The following is a 14,795-nucleotide window of genomic DNA, read 5'->3' on the forward strand; positions in this document are numbered from 1 at the left end:
CAGACTGCAGTCATTCTCCCCCACCTACGTCATATCATACACTCTGATACTCAAGCAGGAGGATCTGCAGGTCCTTGCACGACCCTTGAGGAGTCAGGTGATCCTGTCTGACCACCGGCCAACAGGGGGCCTCGGCAGGTTCTCAGCGATGTGATTAAGACGCACTGCTAGTCCTCAGTGGGATGTCTGCAGGAGAAACTCCCTTCCAGCAGGGGTAAAAAGTGCACAGGCAAAGCGCTCTCACACGTGCACGCGGACACACAGGCAAACTGGCGCACATTCGGGGCAGCTGCCTCTGCCTTCCTGGGTTCCAACAGACTGCTTGAGTGGGAGACACACTTCCCGTGTCGAATTGGGAAATTGCCAGAATCCTGACTCATCTACGTGCTTCCTCAGATGACCTACAAGCTGCTGAATCGTCTTCTAAAGACTACATCAAAAGAGAAAGTCCGTGTGCTATTTGCTTTCATTCTCTTTAATAGTTCTCAGAGCTTTTGTAAAAGCAGAGTAGGTCTGCGGAAGTGGGTTAAAGAAGACATCCCCCATTGGTTGGGGCACAGGTGTGAGTCTCGCGGGTAAATGGAGTATAGATTCTTCCCTGGAGCCCCCACAAGTCCATGGGGCTGGGGTATTACAGCAGGGGTTAGATGGCCATTGAAAGGACTATGATTTGACAAAAATGCAAAATGTCTTTTTTCAGAGAGATGGTCTTGTTTTGGGTGGTTTGGCTTGTGGCTTTTTTCTTGCCATCCCAGAGGCTAGAACACAATGTACTCTCCAGGCACATGGACCAAGTGACCCAGAAAAAGTGAAGGACCCTCCCACCTGCTTTCTGGTTTCCCGTGCACTGGCATGGGTGGGCTTTGGGGCGGAACAGACATGAGTTCAAATCCTGGCTTGGCCGCTTGCTGTCTGAGATCTGGAATAGGTCCCGTCACTTCTAGGAAAATGCTTCCTGCCTCTGTTCTGCCGGACAAGAAAAGAATGCTGACCCCTAGGACTGGCTGAGATGACACGACTGATGCTAAAGCAAGCAGGTTCCCTTCCGTCTTGCATCTTCCTCCCGTCTTCCCTGTGGTCTCTCCTTGTCTGTTACATGGGGTCTGGCACAACCAGCTACCTCTCTCCTGGCTTTTCTTTTGACCCTGTCGTGCAAGCACCTGACAGTTGGGTTTTTTGACAGAAGTGCATTAGGCTTCTGACGGCCAAGCATCCACTTCAAAGATATGTTCCATCTTGACTAAACATACCGCCAGCCACACGCTAGACAAAGAGCCAGGCTACTGCGCCCATCAAGTGCCTCTCTTTAGAGCTCTTGTTGACTCAGGTAACTGACCGTTTGACCACTTGGTTTTTCCCTCCTGCATTTTAATTCTTGTTCCAATGTTGTAAATTTGCCAATAAAGAGTCAACCCGCCAAACCCTAGGCGCCCCACCCATGACCACAATAGAGACAGAGCCCAGGTGCGTGCTTTCTCTGCCCAGGACCTCCTCCACCCCACCCATGCCCCAGGGCACTGTACCCTCCAGGACTTGGGAGTGGTAAACCTTCTTTTGTGTTTTGTTTTTGTTTTCAAAGTGCTCTGATGGGCGATGCTGAGATGCATCCTGCAAACCAGACGTGCTGGGCCAGCCCCAGCTCTGTCTCTGGGCAGGGAAAGGTCTGTGGGGGCTGCTGACGTGTCCTGGCTCAGGTGAGCACCCACAGGCATTTCTGCCCAACAGCACCACTGTCAGGAAAATCCTGACTGCGCCGAGTCACCGAGGGAGCTTCTTCAGCAAAATGTGGATGTGGGCAAGTCTACGCGGGTCTAGGGGAAGCGCGAGACAGCACTGTGATTGCAGGGCTCCTGGGTGATTCTGCCGTGCCACCAGCATGAGAGCCACTGCCTAAGGATGGCACGGAGAGGGTGTGAGCTGAACACACCTCCTCTGGGCGGTCTGCAAGGAATGAGGTGGTCAAGGGAGGAGGGGTAACTTTGCCCCTTAAATAATGGGGGTGGGGTGGGGGTCAGGGGCCACCAGACCATGGCCTTGGGTTCTCTGAAGCTGGAGACCTTGAACGCGCATGTTCACCAATCTCCCCCAGTGATTCTAATGCTCCATAAAGTCTGAGGACCACAGCTCATAGTCAAACCTCTCCTTTTTTACATGTGGAAATTGAGGCCCCCAAAGTGGAAGAAGCTGGCCTATGATACCAGCCAGGACATGGGGACTCTCCCATTTTTTTTTTCTTTTTGCCATGCAATCTGATACTTCTTATTCTATTTTACTTCATTTGCTACTTTTTTTTTTTTTTTTTTTTTGTCTTTTTGCCTTTTCTAGGGCCACTCCCACGGCATATGGAGATTCCCAGGCTAGGGGTCCAATTGGAGCTGCAGCCCCTGGCCTACGCCGGAGCCACAGCAACGCGGGATCCGAGCCGCGTCTGCAGCCTACACCACAGCTCACAGCAATGCCGGATCATTAACCCACTGAGCAAGGGCAGGAATCGAATCCGAGACCTTGTGGTTCCTAGTCGGATTCGTTAACCACTGCGCCATGATGGGAACTCCGATTTACTTCATTTTTTAAAGGCTAATTTAACCCCCTAAATGGATTTCATGGTCTACACTGACGGGTGGTAACCTAGGAGGACAAACCCTTCAGGCACACTGTTCTCTGAAACAAGTGGTAGTAAGACATCATAGCAGCCGAGAGTGAGTCCTTTGGAAAGATAAAGATGATTAGAAAGGAGTTTCCCCCCCCAACAAAAAAAAATAAAATTCTGGCGTTGCCATGAGCTGTGGTGTAGGTCACAGACGCAGCTCAGATCTGGTGTGGCTGTGGCTGTGGTGTAAGCCAGCAGCTGTACCTCCGATTGGACCCCTAACCTGGGAACCTCCATATGCCACAGGTACAGCCCTAAAAAGACAAAAAAAAAAAAAAAAAAGACAAAGAAAGGAGTCAGAAATAATGAACCCAGTTAGGATCTATGATGGATATAGGTTCTATCCCTGGCCTCGCTCGGTGGGTTAAGGATCTGGCGTTGCCATGAGCTGTGGTGTAGGTCGCAGAAGTGGCTCGGATCTGGTGTTGCTGTAGCTGTGATGTAGGCCAGCAGCTGTAGCTTCGATTCGATTCAACCCCTAGCCTGGGAACTTCCATATGCTGCAAATGCAGCCCTAAGATGCAAAAAAAAACAAAAAACAAAAAACAAAGATTAGAACAATGAAGACGGTGGGAGAATGTGTCAACAATACAGGAGCTTGAGTGGTGTGGAGAGAACATCTCGGGAGCTGTGGTTTCAGGCACAAAACACTGAACATACGGGCTGACCAGGCAGGGAAAGGGGAGGGCGGAGACAATACTTCGGGTTCCAGCTCAAGGCTGAGCAGATCAGGTGCCTTTTAAAGGAATGAGGTGGTCAAGGGAGGAGGGGTAACTTTGCCCCTTAAATAATGGGGGGGGGTGGGGGTCAGGGGCCCAACACCCCACAGAGTGAGAATGTGGGGAGAGCCTGAGATCCAATCCAGATGCAATTCCAGTGGGCTAAAGAGGCAGGAACCTTGAAATCTCTATTATCCTTTGTGCAGAAAATCAAGCACAAACTTATGGAATCAACTATAAAACCAAATAAAATTTATACTAGGGCATAAAAGAAACCATGAAGCAAATAAAATTTCAACAAACACCATTATTATTATTATTTTTGTCTTTGTCTTTTTAGGGCCGCATCCACGGCATATGGAGGTTCCCAGGCTAGGGGTCAAATCAGAGCTGCAGCTGCCGGCCTACACCACAGCCACAGCAATGCCGGATCCCTAACCCACTGAGCCACTGAGCGAGGCCAGGGATCGAACCCGCAACCTCATGGTTCCTAGTCGGATTCATTTCAGCTGCGCCATGACGGGAACTAACAAACACCATTCTTGAGAAACATCAAAACTGTGATAGAATAAAAGAAGAACCTGCTTGAAACATTACATGAACATAGTATGGCCTTTAACCAGAGAGTTCTTTCCATTTCGAAGTGTTTTAGTGTTTTTCTGATTTATGACATGTGCTGTCATTTCCTCACCGCTTTTCTCATCCCTGGTGTGGAAAAAACAAATACTCATTGATGGTATAACGCAGCAGGACACCCGTTTTGCTTTAACTAATCAGATGCAAATGCACGGTTTACATATTAAGATTTCCTTTTTAATTTTTTCACTAATCAGAAAAAATTAAATCAGTAGAACTGGACACTTCATGTCAGGAGTGTCATAAACACAAACCTGTGTCTGGGGCTAATAAGGCATGATTGTTGATGACTATAAAGTGATCCAAAATGCTTATATATTTTTTCAAAATTACTGCAATAAATTAGTGCACACACACATTCTCATGTAGAATGTCAAAATAAAGTTAGCCAACCATAGTTACAGAAATGTTGATTTTGGCCACGGAAAATAATTATATTCTCACTTAGAGTTCCAAGAGATAAGAACAATTTTTAAAAAATCAACCAGGAGTTCCTGTCGTGTCTCAGCGGTTAGCCAACCTGACTGGCAACCATGAGGACACGGGTTCCATCCCTGGCCTCCCTCAGTGGGTGATGGATCCGTGTTGCTGCGAGCTGTGCTGTAGGTCACAGATGCAGCTTGGATCTGGCATTGCTGTGGCTGTGGCGTAGGCCAGAAGCTGTATCCCCAGTTGAACCCCAAGCCTGGGAACCTACATATGTTGTGGGTGTGGCCCTAAAAAGACAAAAAAAAAATGCACATTCACTTTACAAAGTATCTATTTCCTGCTCTATCATTTTATAGACCAGAAGGACCATTTTAAACTCGCTCCTACAATACCGTTAAAGATCCTGACCTGTCCTCTCCAAGATCACTAACCATATTTATTGGGCATGAAGTAAAGACATTTGATTCATAAAATTTCCCATTCATTATTCTATGCCTATGATTATTCATGAGGGGTTTTCCTCATCTCATACAAGTAGCTCTGTGTTGTTAATCTAATCTCTTACATTGCCACACACCACACGCAGACACATACGCATATACATATATGTGAATGGTATTTTATTTAGGAAACCTATCCGCCTTTCTTTTGCAGGGTTTTTTGTTTGTTTGTTTGTTTGTTTGTTTTTTGGTCTTTTTAGGGCCGCACCCATGGCACATGGAGATTCCCAGGCTAGGGGGTCCATCTTTTGCAGTTTTTAAACACCTATTTTATTCTCACAAATTTTGCTCAAACCTGTTTTAATATAGGCTTATATTTTCTTGTTATTACTATATTTTTTATAGTCAAAGCTTTATTCTCTCTCTGCAATGAATTTTACAGGTTAGATGAGTATATATACCAGATTTTTCCCTCAGCTAAACTTCAAAATGCTATTTAACACGTAACTAATCATTTTAACTTGAACACCACTACCCTTTCATTCATTAAAGGTTTGGTTTGTTTGTTTGTTTGGGTTTTTTTTTTGTCTTTTTGCCATTTCTTGGGCCACTGCCGCGGCATATGGAGATTCCCAGGCTTTTTTGTCTTTTTAGAGCCGCACCCGAGGCTTATGGAGGTTCCCAGACTAGGGGTCAAATTGGAGCTGTAGCCGCTGGCCTACACCACAGCCACAGCAACTCCAGATCCGAGCAGTGTCTGCAACCTACACCATAGCTCACGGCAGCGGCGGATCCTTCACCCACTGAGCGAGGACAGGGATGGAACCCACAGCCTCATGGATGCTAGTCATGTTTGTTCACTGCTGAGCCACGACGGGAACTCCTCATTCATTAAAGTCTAAATAATAGATGACGTTTCTCTCTGTTACGTCTTCCTCCTACAGCAGCACCACGGGAGTTAAGTTACTCTAGCTTTATGCTCAGTGTGACATATGACAGGTTAGAACCCACTCCACGGATTTTCTTTTATAAAATCGTCTTAGACCTTATGCTGTAACTACGTTTTCAGATTTCCTTTAGAATCACTTTGCAAACTAGAATAAAACCACATTAAGATGTAGGGAGAACGAGGTTTAAGTCACGCAACGAGGTGGGACAAGTTGAAATCCTCAGAAAATTGAAAGCGGTTCTCCAGGAACGTGGCGCACTTTTCCGTTTATTTCTCACTTTTGTTTCCAGAGTGCCTTTATCCCTGGGTACTTCATGTGCTGCTGTTGCTCACACGACAGATAATGTTCAATGATATCAAACAGAAAGAGTGGATACGTTCAAAGCAGACCTCAGTCAGAGATCTGACTTCCTGCAGCCCCCTCCTCGAGATTCAACCTGCCACACGTCCGCCTCCAGCGGGTACTGTTTTCTTGGAACGTATCTGACAGTAACAGACACGAACAGTTCAAAGAACATCTGAAAATCCAGAACTTCTACTCGACCCCGTAAGAGATCTCCACGACTGGCCACACCGTCCCTAAAGGCGATTTCAATGACCCGAGGCCTCCTCTCTCCAGTTTGGAGACGATCGATTCCCAGTCGGTCTTGGAGCCCTGAGTGCAACTTCTGGCTCTGCTGAATCCTCTAGAACCTGTGAGTGGCTTTTCCGCAGCCACGGCTGTCACCGGCCCCACGTCTGTCTCCAGGCACAGCCTCCCTTTATGCTCCGTGACAGGGGACCTGACGGCCCTCTGACAATGATTCAGCATGGCATGAGCCTTGGCAGTGAAGGGACCACAGCCAGGAAGGTGCCTCCAGGAACGCCTCCCTGGATCCACATGCCCATGGATGCCCACACCCCCAGGCACCTCGATGCTGCTGTGGGCACTGCCGTGCTCCCACAAGGTGCCTGGTCCTCACTCGGGACAGGCTCTCCCCGCGATGTGTCTTCTCTCTTGGCTGAGTGAGCAGCAGAACCCGCTGTCCAGTCCCTCGAGCACAGCGGTGCTTGCTCAGCCGCCTCCCAGGCTCTGTCTTCCCCTCACCAGCCGGCACCTTTTACTCCATTGCTCCATCAGCGGGGCCCCACGTTCACCCCCATCTCTCCCAACATGTCTTTGGCTCAGCAGAAGGCAAGTGGTTGGTAATTAACATGCTGTGCATATAAAATGTTTTTTTAAAGTTGCGCTCATTTCACATAATGCTTAACCATTCTTCAAGGCTGATAGTTAACTGGACCTGTTCCTTTGGAGAAGGAACTCAGAAACAAACATTCATTTGCAACATCCTGGATCCCGAGCCTTGGGGCAAAAGGGGTCATTCCAATGGTGACTTTCCCTCTAAGAGCTGGGAAGACTTTCTGATAAATTGGAGAAAATCCTTCTCTGAAACTACCTCAAATTTTAGAATTAAGACTAAGAGATTCAAATATTGAAAGTGAAATTCTTTTTAAAGAATAATAATTTTTAAGCCCAAGGAAATTTAAAAAATCTAACTGGCTCCTTGAAAGGCAGTGAGCTTTCTGCCACCTTTGGTTTTTCAAGCAGAAAGGGGATCGAACTCTTTTAAGAAAGGTGTTCATGATTCACCTGTGTTACTACATTACAGCAATTATCACGATGCTGATCATTTTACAAACATTAGAGAAGAGTGTACAGAACTCAGCCATGGAAGCCAGACAAATCTGAATTCGACCTTAATGCGCTCTTATCACTTACAAGCAACATAGCTTTAGATCGTGCACTTGCCAAACCTCAAGAGGCTTGTCTGTGAAACTGAGGCTGCATGGATGTCCCTTTGCTCTCCTGCTGACAGGTGCTGAAGCAGCTTCACTCACTCCCTGCTCACCCGGAACAGAACTCACCCTCTAAGGGGTCCCTGAAGTAACCCATCTGCCCTGGAGCCTCTGTGAGCACAGACCTTCCCAAAGTGTTCAAGTGCGGGAAGGTTTAATTGCACGCCCCACATGGAAACAACTCACAAAAACGGGCAGACATCCCCAAACTCCCTTCCCGCCCGAGGTTCCGCGCAGGCTGGGTGGCGCTCCTCATCTTCCCTCTGTTCCTCTTCCCACCGGCCCCTCACGGACACGGATTCCTGCTCCCCTTCCTTTCCAGATTCCGGCCCCACACCCACCCTCAAGTCTGCCCACGTCAACGCAACTCCACCTCCACTGCCGTCTCTGACCACTGGATGCTCTTCGAAGGGGGGGCTCACGGAGTTACAGAGGCCCTCCGCCTCGGAAGGCTTTATCCCGGGCGCGTCTGTATCTCGCGTCTACCTCAAAAGCTCATAAAGTATTTCTCCCGGATAAACATAAGACCGTCTTTGCAAAAACAGTGTTCTCAGTCCTGACGCGGTGAGTTAACAGGGAAATGCCTCAGCTGCCTCGCTCAGCGGGCGACTGGCTACGATGACCGGAGGATGGAAAGTGCTCCTCAGGAGAGAGCAAAGAGGAGGAAGGTACTTACAAGTGCCCAGAAAAGATTCTAAATGAATGAGGGAATTCACAACTGCCACGAGGGAACTTCAGGTGCTGTGAACAGGACCTGCCCCCCGTCTGCCAAGGCGACGGCCTTTGGAGGCGGGCCGAGGGGAAGCAGTCAGGTGCAGATGGGGGGGGGGGGCCAGGATGGAAGGAGGGTCCTTGTGAGGAAAGGGAAAGACATGAGGGAAGGACACCTCCAGCAGGCGGCTGGCTGTCCGTCAGCCATGCTGGCGCCCTCATCGTGGACGTCGGTCTTTGCAATTGTGCTGGAAATTTTTCTGTTGTTAATTGTAAATCAATTACACTTCGATTAAAAAATTTTTAAGTCTGTTGTTTGAACCACTCAGTCCGTGGTATTTTGTTAGAGCAGCGGGAGCTGACTGACTGATGGGGCCTTGATGGTGTGGTGTGTGGTCAGCTCACACACCTGAGCACCCACCACGCCATCATACAACTGGGCCTCTGGCCACTCTGCCCAAAGGTCCACTGTCCACGTTCCTGATGTCGCCGTACTTTGTGAGGCCGAATCCTGGTGAATGGTCTCTGCTGGCCTCCTCACCCTCTCCAAGCACGAGTGGAAAACCAGACAACAGGACATAACACTGCCCAGGCCACAGTCTAGGGACGGCTGACACGCACCCCGACACAGGACACAGCCCTCACCCAAGAGCTCTCCTGCAAACCAGCTTTTTCTGGAGCCTCATCTCTCTCTGTGCCCCCCGGGGCCCTTCACAGCCAGGGATGGAAACAGTATCCCACAGCTGCTTGTCCCCAGGCACCTCGACACCCTGTGTCCGTTCTCTTCATGCCTCCCTCCCTCCTGGGAATATTTCCTGCTTTGCAGGGTATCCCCTCAAAGCCCGAAAATGTAATTCAGTTTCTTCAACACAGTGCTGACTCTGACAGATGCCTGACCTAAAGCGTATTAGAAAAACTTAATGATTCCTTGTTCCTGGATTCCAAATTAGGTGATAAGTGTGTTAAATACAAGCTAAGATGAAGGCATTCCCGTCAGAGCTCAGCAGTTATGAACCTGACTAGTAAGCATGAGGATGCGGGTTCGATCCCTGGCCTCGCTCAGTGGGTCAGAGATCTGGCATTGCCATGAGCTGTGGTGTAGATCGCAGACACGGCTCAGAGCCAGAGTTGCTGTGGCTGTGCTGTATGTAGTCCTCGCTCAAGGATCCGGCATTGCCATGAGCTGTGGTGTAGGTTGCAGAGGGCTCGGATCTGGTGTTACTACAGCTGTGGTGTAGGCTGGCAACTACAGCTCCGATTAGACCCCTAGCCTGGGAACCTCCACACACACACAAAATTTTAATGAGTCTAATATATGCAAGCCTGAATTACTTACCCAAAATCTTTGGGTCCAGAAATGTTTCAGAATTCAGAACATTTAATTTAATTCAGTGCTTGTCTCTGATACTGGCGGACGCCCAGAGAGGGTCTAAGGCAGGACTCTAAGGAAACTTATTCCTGTTTTTGCACGGAGGTACGAATATTCATAAGAACAAAATAAATGAAAACTCTAACAATACCATGCCTTTTCTGGCCAGGCTTTTCTACCAAATTATTTATAAAATCCTTGGATTTTTACCTACCTGACAGAGCTCTTCCGAGGCCATATTAATTCATGCCTTTTAGGTCAGCAGCACAGTGGCTGGAGTATAGTCAGGACACAAAAAATGCCGGCTGCCGTCACCCCATCACATCCTGAGAGCAGCCAGCGCGGCACACCCGCCCAGAGCTTCCCGTGAACTGATGTGACTCAGGCCAGGGGCTCTCTGGGGCCTCGTGCTACTCCCCCAGGGGACCAGCGGGGCCCTGGCTCTCGGAGTGCTATTTCCAAGTTCAGAGGTGGGTGAGGCAAGCTGGACTGGGGTTCAGATCGATCTCCATCTCAAAGGCTGGTTCTTTGCCTGCATTTATCCATTCATTCAAAGACTGAGGGACCGTGGCCACGGCACGATCCCATGTCTGCGAGGAAAAGCATTACGAGAAAAGTCCAGAAGGAAACGCAGTGAGCTGGGCTCCGCGAGTGGCCGGCATGGCTGGTCACGTCAGCCGCTAGGGGAGGCCCCAGGCCTGACCAGGCCCGGGAGCTCTGGAGGGGGGTAAATCAGTTTGTGTGCGTGCATTTCCTTTCCTGGGGAAAGGCACGTTATCCTCATCATCATTTCAAAAACACGGAGAGAGAGAGACGGGGCATGGAAGCGTCTGGAGGTGGCGGCCCCCCTCCACGGCCCCGCTGCGCTTGCTCTCTGCGTGCCGGTCTGACGGGGACAGTCCACAGCCGCTCTGGGGCCCCATAATCGGATTATTCTGGCAGAGGACATCTCCTTGCTAATTAGCCCGAGGAGATCTTCCAGGCTTCTCGGCCGGGCCTGGTGGAAGATAAAAACCTGGGTCCTGAACGGTGCCCTTTGAGAGGTTTAAATGGGTTTGGGAGGGCGCCTGTCACATCTGGTTGTGGTGATAATTGGATTAGGAGCCGGGAGAGGAGAGAAGGCGTCCAGTGTAATCTGCACAGACTCCACCGGAGCCCGGAGTGGGAAACCGGCAGCCAGGTGACCTCCAGAGGGCCAGGAGCAAGGACACAGCGCCAGGTGAGGGGCGCCCACCCAGGAAAGCCTGGTGTCCAAGGGCCTGCTGAGGACGTCCTGCCAAGGGGCCTCCGAACGTCAGGCCCCTGGCGTCCATGTTTGATGATGCAGGTTCCCAGGCCCTGTCCCTGCCAAGTCTAGGTCAGGGGCCGGGGCCTGAATCGGGCGGGAGGGCTGTATTTGAAGTTCCCTGGTAACTATTAACACATGGAGTTTAGCAGTCAGTGGCCTAGCTCAGTGGGGACATTGTGCAGATGGAAATGACGAGACACACGTGAGATGATGGTGGCAACAGAATCCACGCTTCTGTCTTCCTGGCAGCCCTGCAACGCTGGCTGTGTTTGCCCAATTTTTTTTTTTTTTAAGGGCTGCACCTGCAGCATATAGAAGTTCTCAGGCTAGAGGTCAAACTGGAGCTGCAGCTGCTGGCCTACACCACAGCCACAGCCGTGCCAGATGCGAGCCTCGTCTACAACCTATGCCGAAGCTCACAGCCACACTGGATCCTTAACCCACTGAGTGAGGCCAGGGATTGAACCCACATCCTCATGAAGACTACGCTGGTCCTTAACCTGATGAGCCACAGCAGGAGCTCCTGCGTTTGCCCCAGCTGACGTTGAGGATACTGAGGTTCTGAGAGGACCAGGGGCTTGAGCACGGTCGCGCAGGCAGAAAGTGAGGAATATGAGGCAGCGTCACCGGCTCCCAGGGGGTCACTGAAAGCACATCTCAGAGCCCAGAGGCTCGGCGCTGCCTCTGCCTAACCCCGCCCTCACTTGTGATGTGCCAACACATCAGTCTCCTTTCAAATTTTCAAAGAGATGCGCAGAGCTCTTTTGATCTCAGGGCCTTTGCACGTGATTCTCTGACAGCCTGGCCAGGCCTCTCCCATGCTAAAGGCAGAGTAATCTTTGCGTCTGACCCCATGCACACACACACACCCCGAAGGAGGCCTAGTTCCTTCCAATGCTCTAAAGACAGCAGGCCTTAGAACAAGGCCTGAGAGTTGGTCGCCCCCCAACCCCCAGCCTCACCTTTGCTGCTGGCTTCCCTTTACACTCAGGCTCGAGCACCCGGCCTTTCCCTTGAAGCCTCCTGTGCCTCCTGTGGCCCCAGGCACACCTACACTTGGCTTTGGTTTTGTTTGTGGTCCCCAGCTGGGAGCCTCACTTTCTCGGGGATCCTGCCCAACCTCCCCAGGGCACTGAACCCCCCTTCGGGCAATTGCAATGCATCCTGTCCGTTGCCATCATAACCCCTGTCGTGGGAAAACTGACGGTCCCTTTATTAAGAGCCACGGTCAGGTCCCGCCCAGCACAGAGCCCGGTACACGGCAAGTCCTGGGGAGGAACACGCGGACTTACTGGGCCATCTGGGCGTGAGCGTCACCTCTGCCGAAAGGGCTTCCCCGGCTGCGTCCTGAAGTGGGCTTCTCTCTGTTGTTACTTGGTTGCCTCATTCACAGTCGTGGTGACAGACGGTAACTATCTGGTTTTAACTTTCCACCTTCCCCGCAAGGATGGACGCTGCCGGAGGGCAGGATGGATGTCTGCCTCGCTCATGTCTACAACAAGGTGTTGGTACCGGGTGCTCGGCGTTCACTTGGGTGAGTCTGGTAGAAACCAACTTCCGGATTCTCGGTCCACAAGCGCCCCTCTCATCCTGCAGCCTCAGCCCCCCGAGGCAGCGCTTAGACCCGCTGGCACCTTGCTCCCCAGAAAGGAATGTCCGCTTTCCGGACCCTAGTTTTCCCGCATCCAGAAACCGGGAGCTCAGATGAGCTGCTCTTAAGTTTCTTCCTCATAGGTGGAAGGTGGAAAGTTAAAACCGGATAATTAAATAGCACCAGAAACCCCAGGACCCACGATTTCTCATAGCAGACGACGCCGTTGTTATAACTTGTTACTTCTGAAGGGCTGCGTGGGGCTCAATTCAGAGGTTGAGCTTTACTTTTCAGACCCGTGTCTGGCTCAGGATGGATGAAGTCAAGTTCAGACGTCAGTCCCACCAGGTAACCCAGATTTTGAAGTAAAATATGCTGAGCAATACAGCATCCTACCTCTCATTAACAGCCTGGCAGGAAAGAGACGGCACGCGGCTATTTAAGGAGAAGCTACACGGGAACCCTTTGTGAAGGGGACAATTTCCTCCCACGGGCAGGATTTGGGGGGTCAGGAGGGAAAGTGCCCTCCCAAAGCTGGTGGCGTGGTGAGTCGCGGCCCCCCCCAGGCCTGCAGGGGTGCTGGAGGTACGGTTCTGGAGCCCAGAGGGAGGCGAGCTGTGTGGGGAGCAGCACCTGAGCTGAGCTGTGGCCATGGGTCCAGGACACAGTCAACCTGCAGGGATCTCGCAGGAGCATCCAGAGAGTAAAACCGTGACTGCACCAGCTCCCTCCCTCAGATCGCTCCCGAGAGCTTGGGGCAAAGTGGAAAGAGCCCAGTGTACAAGGAGGGAGGGTGGTGGATAGAGAATTCACAGCACATAGTTTTAGGGAGACATCAAAACACAATCACGTCGACTTTCACAGCAGTAACCTTGAATGGATCTAAATTATTTACAAAGCCGGTCATTTGCAAACCTCAGCATGTTAACAGTTATCAGCCTCAAATTACTTGCAGCCCGCCTGAGAATCATTCCAGAGACATCCAAGAATCCGCACCGTGTTCGCCAGGATCATCAGAGGAGGGGCAGGAGAGACCGTTTAACTGGAACATACCTGCCCCGCCGTGTTCCTGACACCTATTTCCAAATGTAAAGATGTCACTGTGAAAGAGTGTAATTACCCAAAAACAGAGAGCTCGCTTGCAGGATCAGCCGCATCTGTTCTCTTAGGTTCTTCCGTTACGGGGAATGAGAAACATGACATGTAACATACATTTATACCATTTGCACTTCAGTGACTCCAAGGGCTTGTTATTCACCCACCCCATAAGCACCTGGGAACAATCACAATCCTTGTCCTATCAGCACAATGTCCAGCACAGGAATGCATTTCACGCAAGCCAGCCTGCCCCATCTTTATTGAGTGGATTGGATTAATGCAGCAGAGCATTCAATCACTCACTGTGCTTCAACCACACCGTTCTTCCACGCCATTCGCAGTGGAATACTGCTCTTCATTATATTTTCACCGCTGACTGTGAAAAACCGTTAGACCAATACTTCTTCCAAGAATAACGGAGGAACTTCCACACGCCATGGATGCAGCAAGAAAAAAAAAATAGAAAAGAGTTTAAAAATATATATATATATATATAAGAGCTCCCACTGTGGCTTAGCAGAAACAAATCCAACTAGTGTCCATGAGGATACAGGCATGGGGGTTAAGGATCTGGCATGCTATGAGCTGTGGTATAGGTCAAAGATGCAGCTCAGATCCCTCGTGGCTGTGGCTGTGGTGTAGACCGGCAGCTATAGCTCCAAGTGGACCCCTAGCCTGGGAACTTCCATATATGACACAAGTGTGATCGATCCTAAAAAGCAAATATATAGATAGATAATTTCATTACACATTACAATTCTATGAATGTATAATAAACCACACAATATATACATATACACACACACATATTCTATGGGTATATAAAGAGGCTCCAAACTTTTAATTTTCTCAAGTCATTAATTTTCTCAAGATCCTACACCTGGGCAGATGGCTACAGTGGGGAAGCTCTAAAGGGTCAGGGACCCGTTTCCAGAAAGGTCACTCCTGAGGCCACCAAGTTAGTGCTGGGTGTTGGCTGGAACCTTAACCAGATCTTCAGCCCCCGGCATGGCATCTCCAGGTGGCCAGGTTGAGCTTCACACAGCGTGTTCTCTAGGTTCCGAAAGGAAGCATCCCCA

The 14,795-nt window shown here is 50.2% G+C and overlaps 1 long non-coding RNA gene across 2 annotated transcripts in view; it reads right to left on the minus strand.

Moving 5' to 3' along the window:
- LOC102165464 overlaps positions 11,523-14,795 on the minus strand; it is a 42,173-nt gene continuing 38,900 nt past the window's right edge. For both annotated transcript variants that reach the window (XR_302740.3, XR_002343058.1), the window contains exon 3: positions 11,523-14,140. This is a non-coding gene — a long non-coding RNA (uncharacterized LOC102165464). The remainder of the gene's footprint in view (positions 14,141-14,795) is intronic.

The sequence above is a fragment of the Sus scrofa genome, chromosome 4 (genome assembly GCF_000003025.6).
Source record: "Sus scrofa isolate TJ Tabasco breed Duroc chromosome 4, Sscrofa11.1, whole genome shotgun sequence".
Lineage (NCBI taxonomy): Eukaryota > Metazoa > Chordata > Mammalia > Artiodactyla > Suidae > Sus > Sus scrofa.